General features: G+C 42.8%; 1 long non-coding RNA gene and 1 pseudogene across 1 annotated transcript; one reads left to right on the forward strand and one right to left on the reverse strand.

Moving 5' to 3' along the window:
- The first annotated feature begins 5,634 nt into the window (after window positions 1-5,634).
- On the forward strand, window positions 5,635-6,652 carry LOC117819091 (annotated as a pseudogene).
- Window positions 6,653-9,243: 2,591 nt separating this feature from the next.
- On the reverse strand, window positions 9,244-11,654 carry LOC117819364. The gene is made up of 3 exons (XR_004632542.1): window positions 11,182-11,654; window positions 9,818-9,877; window positions 9,244-9,501 (listed from the first exon to the last, which is right to left on the reverse strand). It is a non-coding gene; the product is annotated as an uncharacterized LOC117819364 (long non-coding RNA).
- Window positions 11,655-12,779: the final 1,125 nt, after the last annotated feature.

Genomic DNA, 12,779 nt, shown 5'->3' on the forward strand with positions numbered 1-12,779 from the left:
ACCAGCAGAAGAGGAACCAGAAAGAAAAGCAGCAACAGCAGAGCAAGTATGGCTCCCAAGCATCTGGCAGTGCTCAGCAGACCAAAAGGCAGACAGCTGAAGAAGAACTTGTCCATGCATGTCACTAAATTGGAAGGGGGTCTCAACCAAAATTCCTTGAATGTCTGGGGCAACATAGGTTTCTCTTTGACTTGTTTTACGTCAGTTACTTATTAACTATCAGATACTTCAGTGTCAAAGAAACTCAGCCCTAACACTATTAATCCGAATTCTAACTAATCAAACATCTTAATAACTTTGGTTTAGTTACTTTAGTCGCTAATATTACCGTTATACTAACACAGTAAAGTGATGAACAGTCTCAAGAAACTTTAGCATCTCTCTCACTTTTCGGTTCATCCTGGACAGATGTCTGTGAAAGTTTAAGCTGGTCTCTTTCCTTGATGGGTCTCTTAAATATCCAACATGTTGCTCTGCTCTCACTGCATTTAATGAGAAATCTTTGAAAGTAAAATGCTCAGCTGGTAGCGTCTTTTAATCCTGGCAGACGTCACGTGAATGCGCATGCAGGCGAACACATGTGCAAGCCCTCGCTCTGAACAGAATTCATTTTATGAAACATACAAAATCTTAAATGAACATTAAAACAGTCTGTATCAATATATAAGCCAGAGTCCGAGTCATCAGCGCTCGAGTCCAAGTCAAGTCACGAGTCCTGCAAAACGTGACTCGAGTCCGAGTCCTGCAAAACGTGACTCGAGTCCGAGTCCTGGACTCGAGTACTACAACACTGGAACGTGGTGTTTAGAGATGAGGCTTTGTCAAGTTTGATCTGCCAGAAAGAGCTTTTTGCATCCAGGACAGAGAAAACAGTGGCACCTGACATTTGTGCTGCTGCCTCCTCTACTGTGCGCATGGGGTGAGGAGGGCGCATTAGGGCAGTATTTAGGGGTCTTGGGTCTATGCAGATGCGAACATCATCAGTCTCTTTTTTGTGTGTGGCAACCATGTTGAGGACCCATTCTGTTGGTTCATCCACTGGCTCGATAACACCTAGAGCTTGCATTCTCTGGAGTTCCTGTTTTACTCTTCCCTGCATCGCTACAGGGATGCGTCGTGGCGGGTTGACAACTGGTGGCATGTCTGGATCCACTTTCATTGAGTAGGTCACAGGTAAGTCACCTACTTCATCCTTAAACAAGTCTGCATACACCTCAAACACACTTTGTGACAGGGTTTTATTTTTAACAATGTCTATTTGGTGTACATCCTCACTGAATGAGACAAGTTTCATCCTTAGACTGTCCTTGAGACCTAGAAGTGATGTGACATCTTCATTTACCACATGGAATTCCAAGTCGTATGACTGTTCATTCAAGCAGCATTTTAGAGTTACTGCGCCGATAGGTTTGATGTCAGCTCCTCCAAAAGCAATCAGTTTGAATTTCCTGCTTCAAATGCTCCACCATCATCCCTGTCCCCAAGAAACCCTCCATCACAGGACTGAATGACTACAGGCCTGTTGCCCTGACATCTGTAGTCATGAAATCCTTCCAACGGCTGGTGTTGAGCCACCTGAAGGACATCACAGGACCCCTGCTGGACCCCCTGCAGTTTGCCTACCGTGCAAACAGGTCTGCCGAGGATGCAGTCAACATGGGACTGCACTACATCCTGCAGCACCTGGACTCTGCAGGGACGTACTTAAGGATCCTGTTTGTGGACTTCAGCTCGGCGTTCAACACCATCGTCCCCAACATTCTCCACCAGAAGCTCTCCCACCTCTCTGTGCCAGCCCCCACCTGTCAGTGGATTTCCAGCTTCCTGACAGACAGGACACAGCAGGTGAGGCTGGGGAGCATCACATCCAGCACATGGACAGTCAGCTCTGGCGCCCTCCAGGGGTGTGTGCTCTCCCCACTGCTCTTCTCCCTCTATACAAACCACTGCACCTCTGGGGACCCCTCTGTTAAACTCTTGAAGTTTGCGGACGATACCACCATCATTGGTCTCATCCAGGATGGTGATGAGGCCGCATACAGACGGGAGGTGGAACAGTTGGTCCTCTGGTGTGGCCAGAACAGTCCGGAGCTGAACCTGCTCAAGACTGTGGAGATGACAGTGGACTTTAGACGAAACCCCCCGTCACTCCCCCCCTCACCATCCTCAACAACACTGTGCCTAGTAGGGCTGTCAAAATTGCTCCAAAATGACAATCGAATATTCGCTCTAAAAAAAAACATAGGTTCGAACCATTCGAATATCTATATTTGCGCATTATGTCAATAACAGGTGGACAAACTAATACAAGGAGATTTCAGATTTAACATGGCTAAAACATACCTACACATTACAAAACAAGTAAATGACCTAATGGTCTATATCGTAACACTTTTAAGACTGTAGACATCTCGCTCGCTTGCTCGCCCCCCTCCCCTCTCTGTGTGTAATGCGCTGAGTGAGTGCTGAACAAGACTTGTGCGAGCAATTAAAGGTCCCGACTCTTGTCCCTAATATAGGCAGGCTTCATTCAGTGATTCAAGCAAATATTAACATTAACTGAAGTTAAAGTTAAAAACGAAAAAGTAGTCCACTTACATTCTTGGCGCTTGTATAAAAAAAGAGAGGAAAAACTGCATTTTATCCCAGTGTCACTGATTGTCTGGCTCTTTTAGTCCACTGTCATTGCAGGGTCTTAGGCCGGACAGGTTATTTTCCAAAAACACAAGACAGTCCACATGTGAAGAAGACAGTCCACATGTGAAGAAGACAGTCCACATGTGAAGAGGCCCGATCTCTTTTTATTCACTATGTTCCCAGCGGAGAAAAAGACGCGTTCAGAGCGCACTGAGGATCCGGGGACGGAAAGATTTCTCTCTGCCGTCTGCTTCATGCTGTACATGTGTGACTCCTGTGACCTGTCCCTGACCCGTCATGCAGTGCGCCACTCGCAAAGCAGCCGCTGATGTGTTTTTTTCCACAGTCGAATATTAATTTTCACAATCGAATCTCCGTTTTTTTTTAATATTCGAATATATGACAGCCCTAGTGCCTAGTGTGGACAACTTCCGGTTCCTGGGATCTACTATCTCCCAGGACCTGAAGTGGACCTTCCACATAGACTCCATCAGGAAGAAGACACAGCAGGGGCTGTACTTCCTGCGTCAGCTCAGGAACTTCAACCTGCCCCGAGAACTGCTCATCATCTTTTACACCTCCATCATCCAGTCTGTCCTGTCTCTCTCCATCACTGTTTGGTTTCCCTCTGCCTCCAAACGTGACAGGCACAGACTGCAGCGCACAGTCAGGTCTGCAGAGAAGATCATTGGAGTCAGCCTGCCCTCCATCCAGGACTTGTACCGGTTCAGGACCAGGAAGTGGGCCAGTAACATCTCTGCAGACCCCTCACACCCTGGACACTAACTTTTCAAACTCCTCCCCTCCGGTCGCCGTTACAGAGCTCTGTACGCAAAAACATCCAGACACAGGAACAGTTTCTTCCCCCAGGCCGTCACACTGATGAACACTTAACACTGTGTCATAAACCAGCTACCTCATGGACAGAGCCACCTTCTTCCTTGCACTATTGCACGTTATCATGTTTCTCGTGCCTTTTTGTACTTATATATATTTTTTTATTTATTAGTATTTTTAGTGTCCGTCTATTTATGTTTGTACAGGGAATATGCAAAAAATACCGGAGTCAAATTCTTTGTTTTCCTGAGATACATTGTGAATAAAGTTCTTTCTGATTCTGATTCTGATCCGGGTTCAACTCACCCTCTCTCCCCTACAAACATTGAAGCACGTGTTCTGCTGTGAAACAGGAAGCAACTGTCAATGAACCACTTCAGCTCACAATCAACCGTCTTTACTGAAAAGCGTAAACACAACACTATCTGCCTTGTTTGTGGAAGCTATTGTGGATGTCATTTTAACCAGGAGAAGACATAATATCATTAGTAAACATTTTGAACTAAGTACTGTTCACTAATAGAATAAGTACTACAAATAATACAAACTAAAATGTCACTAACATCTCTCTAACTACAGAGATAGTTACAAAGCTGTGTCAAGGACAGCGAGGAGGAGGTGGAGACGACCTTCTACAGATTTGCCTGATGGTCTTAGAGATATTAGCCCCGGATTTGTTTAAGGTGCCACATTCAGTCCACAGCATGATGGAGAGGATCGTCCTGGCTGTCCTGTGTCTCTCAGGTCAGAACATTCTCTCTTGTTGATTCTTGATTTCTACAGGTCACAATACAAGAGTTATTGAAATACAGTGAAATATAGTTTTGGCAGCGATTTTAATTTAGTCTTAGTCGTTAGACGAAAATGCCTGATAGTTTTAGTCACATTTTTGTCTTTTCAGCCCTTTATAGTTTTAGTTTTAATCGATCGAAACTCTAAACATTTTAGTCTAGTTTTAGTCACAGTCACATTTTAGTCTAGTTTTGTTCACATTTTAGTCTTTGATTTTTGCCAAAACATTTTCTCTCTTTAAAATACTTAATGTAGTCGATCAGATATTGATATCAGGGTTGTACCAAGTGTTAAAATTGTCAACATTACTCTCTTTTAACACTTTTGCTTGTGTAAGATCTGAAGTTAACTAATACAGCCTGTTCCTGTTCAAACGTAAAAACAAAACATTCTTGATGTGACCACTTTGCTTATATTTTGATTCTCTTGATTCAAATGAAAATGCCATGAACATAAAATTAGGGCTGTGTTGCACTTTTACGACCGTCCCTGAATGCACCTGCAGTGGCAGGCGCACTGGACAGTCGGTTCACGGCACTCTGAAATGCAACTGCATCTTTGATGACAAGGAGTTAATCAAAACTTATTAAAAGTGTCTGGTGTATCACCAAACTGGATTAAACAAAGCGGAGCCAGTGGAAGTAAACACACTGAATAGAATTGAAACCTCTCAGCTCCGGTGCCGTGACGGAGTGGAGGCGAATCTGTTGGATTTGGCCATCAGTTGTTGGTTGGTTCAAGTATCAAGGTAAAACATACTTCCCTGTGTCTGATTTATTGCTGTAATGCTTTAGCTGCTCCATGCATGCATTTAAGATAAGATAAGATAAGATACTCCTTTATTCGTCCCACAACGGGGAAATTCATGGAGTTACAGCAGCAAACAAAAAGGGGTACAGTACAAGAATTTCAACAAGAACATATATATATATATATATATATATATATATATATATATATATATATATATATATATATATATATATATATATAAATGTTCATCAAAGACGACAGCTTGGCCATAATTCTCCTGTCAGCCACCACCTCCACAGGGTCCAGGACTGAGCTACGGTATCCTGCTACGCATGTCATGTCAGGTGAGAGTGTTGCGTCACTTCCGTTTTCCTCTTCCACTCTGTCGCACGTAGCTGCAGTTAGCTCTCAGCTCTCACTCTAAATTTCTTGTAATTCACATTTTCTTACCCTTCCACTACCGTAAGTTAGTCCTCACCAAGCACCCCCTCTCTCTTTTATTTGACCAGTAAAGCTCTTTAGTGGTGATTTGTGTACTCGTAACCTAGCTCGTAGCTTAGCGTAGCCATTAGCTCATAGCTTAGCGTAGCCATCAGCCTGATAGCACGGTGCACTATGGCCACTCAATCTGTCTCCTCTCCTGCACGGTGCTGCACGATGTGCCAGATGTTCAGTTATACATCGTCCTCCTTTACTGATAATGGTAAATGCTGGAAGTGTAGCAGATTCATAGCCCTGGAGGCGAGGGTTAGTGAGTTAGAGTCGCGGCTCCGCACCAAGGCAGAGGCAGTTAACCAGCCCCCTGTAGCCGGTGCGGGGCAACCTAGCCTACCTAGCTCAGCTAGCTTAGCTTCCCCCCCCGGCAGATCCCGAGCAGCCGGGATGCAGTGGCTGGGTTACGGTGCGAGGGGGAAAGCATAGCCGTAAGCTAAAGAATCCCATGTCAGACTACCAACCGGTTCACGTTCCTAACAGATTTGCCCCACTTAGCAACACACCTGCTAAGACTGTAAAGCCTCAGAAGGCTAACACTCTGGTCATTGGAGACTCCATAGTCAGAAACGTGAACTTAGCAAGGCCAGCGGTGTTAGTCAAATGTCTTCCTGGGGCCAGAGCGGGTGACATCGAGGCAAATTTAAAACTGCTGGCAAAAGCTAAACATAGATTCAGAAAGATCTTAATTCATGTCGGCGTTAACGACTCCCGGCGACGCGAGTCAGAAATAACTAAGCTTAATGTGGGATCGGTGTGTGCTTTAGCTAAAACGATGTCTGACTCAGTAATTTTCTCTGGACCCCTTCCTACTCAGTCCGGTGATGAGTTGTTTAGCCGCACCTCATCACTCAGCCGCTGGCTGTCGGGTTGGTGTCCGTAGAACGGCGTGGGTTTCATTGATAACTGGAGATCGTTTTGGGGCAAACCTGGTCTGATTAGCCGAGATGGCATTCATCCTACTTCGGATGGTGCCGTCCGTTTAACTAGAAACATGGCAGATTTTATTAGTTTAGAAAAGTGACAACCCAGAGTGCAGACCAGGAAGCAGAGCTGCAGTCCTACACGCTCCTCTGCGCTTCCTTTGGGGCCGTCTCCCAGCCACTGTTTATATCACATAGAGACTGTCTGTCCCCCGACTGAGACCCTTCTTGTTAAACAATCCAAACATCAAAGGAGTAAATCAAAACAATCTGATTAAAATTAGAACCTCGAATGCAGCTGAACAGAATAATATTAAAATTAAATGTGGTTTACTGAATGTTAGATCGCTGTCTGCTAAAGCTGTTTTAATAAACGAGATTATATCAGATAATCTCTTTGATATATTCTCACTAACTGAAACCTGGCTGGGTGAGAATGAATACCTTAGTTTAAATGAAGCCACTCCTCCTAGTCACCTTAATGCTCAAAACCCTCGAGTAACTGGCCGAGGTGGTGGAGTGGCAGCTATTTTCAATTCTAGTTTTCAGATTAACCCTGGACCCAGACTGGGCTGTTGCTCCTTTGAAGGCCTAGTTCTCAGCTTTCCCAATCCAGTTTCTAAAACAGTGCGACCAATCTTATTCGTCATAATTTACCGCCCTCCTGGCCCGTACTCTGAATTTTTAACTGAATTTTCAGAGTTTTTATCTAATTTAGTCCTCAGCTCAGATCAAATAGTCATAGTAGGTGACTTTAATATTCATGTAGACGTTGATAATGACAGCCTTAGCATTGCGTTTATGTCCCTGCTGGACTCAATTGGCTTCTCACAGGTTGTTAACAAACCTACTCACCATTTCAATCACACCCTCGATCTTGTTCTGGCTTATGGTCTTGAAATTGAGGACTTATTAGTCTTCCCACAAAATCCGCTTTTATCAGATCACTGTTTAGTAACGTTTGATTTCCTCCTAGTAGGTTCTACTCAAGGTAATAAAAACATAATAACCAGGAATTTGTCTGATAGTGCCGTAGCTAAGTTCAAAGAGGCTATCCCTGCTGCGTTAAACTCAGTATTTAGTCCAACCTTAGCTCAAAGCTTGTATACTAGCTCCAGTTCCTCTCAGCTAGATCAGTTTGTAGATGATACTACAGGTTCTCTGCAGGTTACCCTAGACCTAATCGCTCCTCTTAAACAGAAGACTATTAGACGACAGAGGCTAGCTCCGTGGTATAATGCTCAAACCCGTGAACTAAAACAAAACTCTAGAAAACTAGAAAGATTATGGCGCTCCAATAAAACAACTGAAACCTGCTCACTTTGGAAGGATAGTCTTAATAAATATAGGAAGGCCCTGCAGCATGCTCGAGCTGCCTATTACTCCTCTCTAATAGAAGAGAATAAAAACAACCCTAGGTTCCTCTTCAGCACTGTAGCCAGGCTGACAGACAGTCATAGCTCCACTGAGCCATGTATTCCTTTAGCCCTCAGCAGTGATGACTTTATGAGCTTCTTTAATGATAAAATCTTAAAGATTAGAGATCAAATTAGTAACCTCTTACCTTTAACTAGTGTAGGACCCTTTACCAACAGCGGGATCATTGAAACGGCGTTAAAGCTAGATGTATACCTAGACTATTTTTCACGCATTGACCATCCTGAACTGGTTTCAACAGTTTCTTCAGCTAAACCATCGACCTGTCTTTTAGACCCAATCCCAACTAAGCTGCTAAAAGAAGTAATTCCACTAGTTAGCAGTTCTTTACTAAGTATGATTAATATGTCTTTACTGACAGGCTATGTACCTCAATCATTTAAAGTAGCTGTAATTAAACCTCTCCTTAAAAAGCCCACTCTTGATTCAGGCTCCTTATCTGACTATAGGCCGATATCTAACCTCCCCTTTATCTCTAAAATCCTGGAGAAAGTGGTGTCAGTTCAGCTCTGGGACTTTCTTAAGAGCAACAGTTTGTTTGAGGACTTTCAGTCGGGGTTTAGAGCCCACCATAGCACAGAGACTGCACTGTTAAAAGTAACCAATGATCTACTAATGGCCTCAGACAGTGGTCTTCTTTCCGTACTTGTTTTATTAGATCTTAGCGCTGCATTCGATACGATTGACCATCAAATCCTGTTACAGAGATTAGAGCAACTTATTGTCATTACAGGAACTGCTTTAGCTTGGTTTAAATCGTACCTAACAGATCGATCTCAATTTGTTCACGTAAATGAAAAGTCCTCAGTGCAGACCAGGGTTAGTCAGGGAGTTCCACAAGGATCAGTGCTAGGACCAATTCTTTTCACCTTCTATATGCATCCTCTAGGTAACATCATGAGGAAGCACTCTATTAATTAAAGCCGCAAGCGGCGATGAACGGGCCCTCGCACACCTGCAGCCGCCGCCTACGCGAGCCATAGCCGCCTACGCGAGCCGCCGCCACATACGCGAGCTGCATGATATTAGTTCCCACGTGATGCGAAAGCACGATCTGAGAGTATACGCTGGCTTAGGTGGTGCAAATGTTCCAAGTTTCTGGCAGATTGACAAGAAAACCTCCAAACTTGACAGTGTCCCACGCCCACAATTTCAGTCTGAACAGAATTCCTTTAATCATTTTTACATTTTCACATTGAAATCTGTATGTGCATTGATGCGCTGTCTGAAAGTTAGCATTGCCTGTTCTGGCCACTGCCTGATGATTTTTGGAGATTTGGGCATTTGAAAGTCTTAAAAAAACATTTCTTTGATTTATATTTATGTATTAATATGGTTCAGTCAGAGATGATATGAAACAGACAGATTTTTAGAAAGCAGACATTTATTACCAATTTTAAATAGAACTCAAAGGAAATACAAATAAGAGCATTTTAAATATATATATAAAAAATGTAGCCCAAAAAAACAATATAACACATTAATAACAGTAATTAACATGTCCAAGAAATAATATATTACCAACAATTAAGAAACAGCTTATACACAACAGTATTTGTACATTTTGATCTGGGAAGTGGTTCATCAGCAAGGTGCTGGCATCTGATCAGGTGGCCTCCTGGTGAGTGAGCTTGTCGGTGGGAAAAGCAAATAAACATATTATCAGGATAACTTGTATATTATAATATCCTAAGCACAAAAGTAACGTCTCCACAACCAAACATCACGTCTGCTCCAAAATCAAACAGTCTTTGAACTACAATGTCACAGGAGGAGCAAAACAGAAAGCTAAACAGCAGGAATTGCTCAATCTGGCTGTTATAAATAGCTCAACAGGGACACCTGGTGGCCTTTTTCGGCTACTACCTTACATTTATATTATAATGTGTCATAAGAAAACACTAGAATCACAAATTGGTATATGAATTAAATTTGTAGGAAAGTACCATGTGCACTGTCAGATGGACCTGCTTGTCCTTCTTGGTCATTTATCCAGTCTGCATCCACTGAAGAGTTGAAACATAAAAAGATTCATTAGGCAATTATGTTTTGCATGGAAAAGTGTGCATTGTTTGTTCAATTGTGTTGTTATTGTTGTGTTGTCACACTGCTTTGTTCAAGTCGTAGGAATAGTTTAATAATACCAATGTTTGTTCATGTCTTGTTTAAGCATTAATTAGTAACTACATGAATACTTTAAAGGTGACATATCATGCAAAATTGACTTTTTAATGGTTCTTTACCTGAAATATGTGTCCCTGGCATGTCTACAAACCCCCCAAGAATGAAAAAAATCCATTCTGCCCCTGTTTTGATTTCTACACCTTTCTGTAAATGTGTGTGAAACGAGCCGTTTCAGACTTCCGTGTTTTTGTTACGTAACAACAATATCCGGTCTGTCACGGAGTCAGAGCTCGGAGCTTGTTCAGCCCATAGACTGTATAAAATAATACTGAATCCCTCCCCCGTTTTTCATTACCTGCACAAATATGTGCCAACAAGGAGCTTAGGAGGGAGGCATGCTAGTTGTAGGCTTTCTTAATAAACGCAAAGGTCGGTTTGACTCCCCACGTCTGCAGATTTGAAGATATAGTGGATGATTTTTATTTGTCATGGATAAGTGCTAGCGCTAATTAGCATAGCCACATAGCTATATGTTCATAGCTGTAGCTGTAGCTGTAGCTGTGTACCAAGACACACGTCGACATACTGACAAATAAAACAACAAGAAACACTAAATCTGTGACCAATCCTTCATAAAAGGTCCCGCTGCCTTTCTGGCAGAGGTCGGGTTTACTCCCCACGTCTGCAGATTTGAAGATCTAGTGGATGATTTATCATGGATAAGTGCTAGCGCTAGTTAGCATAGCCACATAGCTACATGCTCGTAGCTGTGTACCAAGACACACGTCTACATACTGATAAATAAAACAACAAGAAACACTAAATCTATGACCAATCCTTCAGAAAGGTCCTGCTACAGGCGCCTCTCCGTCAGGATCAGATTCAGAGGGTTGAAGTAACGCGATCTCTGAGCAGCCGTGTATATTCAGCCAACATGTAAACATTAGATCAACGTGCTGGAGAGCCGAGGCACATCCACTTCCGGAGGGGGCGTGGTCAGAGGGAAAACAGAGTGTTCTGATGAGGAATGAAGAAAAGGACTTTTCAGGCATGCCAAAATCTGATTTCAAAGTGTTTTTTTGAGCATAAACTTTAAATACATGTTTTTGGGACCTCTTAGACCAATATATATTGATGAAAAAAGCATGATATGTCCCCTTTAAACAAGGATAATGAAAGTACTTACTTCCTTCAGCAAATGCTTGGACAAGCATTTTAGTTTCCCCCATTTTGTTTAGTCCAGTAACTCCTGGATGGTGTTGTCCTTAATTTCCAGATGTGAAGCTTGACTCATCACAACAGATTTTTGCTGCTGGATCTCCTTTCTTGCTGTTTAAATGAGTTCTGCAGGGCTTGTTTCTCATTTGCATTTTGATGCCCCGCCTCAACACTTGCCACGCCCACAGTTTGGACTGAATGGGAGAAAAACTCTTGCAGCAGCTCTCAAAAGTATGCACCCTTATTTTGGCTGCGTTTTTTATGTTCAAAGCTAGGTGGCGCTCTTCCTGTTGAGTTTGGGATATGGGTGCAAGAGGCTTTTTTGTGCGTCCTGATGTCCTGAATATGCATAAAATTTTTCACGCATGTAGCTCAAAATAACCCCTATGGGGAGGGGTTTTTGAAAACTGTAGGGGGCGCTAGTGAGCACATTTTTTCGACTTTTTTGGCCAAACCCATAAAATGTTGCAAATTTTCCCTGGACTGACGAGTGTCTTGGATGAGGTGAAATTACGTGCATATTAAAGTCACAAAAATCCATTTTTGGAGTTTTTTTTTTTATGGCCCGCCCAAAAATTCGCCACGCCCACATCTTTAGTCTGAACGGAATGCCTTTAATTTGTATTAATCGTCAATGGGTTTACTGTAGAATGTGCCTAGTTTGGACTGAATTGGAGAAAAACTCTAGGAGTATCTGTCAAAAGTATGCACCCTTATTTTGCCCTGTTTTTCACATTCAGAGCTGTATGTGCGTTTCAGGCCCTGCCTCAACTCATGCCACGCCTACAATTTTTGTCTGACCAGAAATCCTTTTACACTGATTTATTCGTCTATATGTCTGCTATACAATGTGCTTTGTTTGAACTGAATCGGACAAAAACTCTAGAAGGAGCTCTCAAAAGTATGCACCCCTATTTTGGCCCCGTTTTTCACATTCAGAGCTGTATGTGCGTTTGATGCCATGCCTCGACACCTGCCACACCCACAGTTTTACTGAGGAGGCATATCCGTTTATAACCTGTAATCGTCAATATGTCTGCTATTGATTGCCCTTGGTTTGGACTGAATCGGAGAAGTGCCTTTGGAGAAGATAACGTTTGAATGCACCCTTGTTTTGACCTACATTACCCCGTTTTTTATGATCAAAGCTAGGTGGCGCTCTTCCTGTTGAGTTTGGGATATGGGTGCAAGAGGCTTTTTTGTGCGGCATGATGTCCTGAATATGCGTACAATTTTTCAAGCATGTAGCTCAAAATAACCCCTATGGGGAGGGGTTTTTCAAACCTGTAGGGGGCGCTAGTGAGCACATTTTATTGACTTTTTTTGCGAAACCCATAAAATGTCGCAATTTTTCCATGGACTGACGAGTATGTTGGATGTCGTGAAATTACGTGCATATTAAAGTCACAAAAATCCATTTTTTGACGGTTTTTTTTGATGCCCCGCCCCAAAGTCTGCCACGCCCACATCTTTTGTCTAAATGGAATGCCTTTACTTTGTATTAATCCTCAATGGGTTTACTCTAGAATGTGCCTAGTTTGGACTGAATCGGAGAAAAGCTCTAGG

This window comes from Notolabrus celidotus, chromosome 9 (assembly GCF_009762535.1).
Source record: "Notolabrus celidotus isolate fNotCel1 chromosome 9, fNotCel1.pri, whole genome shotgun sequence".
Taxonomy (NCBI): domain Eukaryota; kingdom Metazoa; phylum Chordata; class Actinopteri; order Labriformes; family Labridae; genus Notolabrus; species Notolabrus celidotus.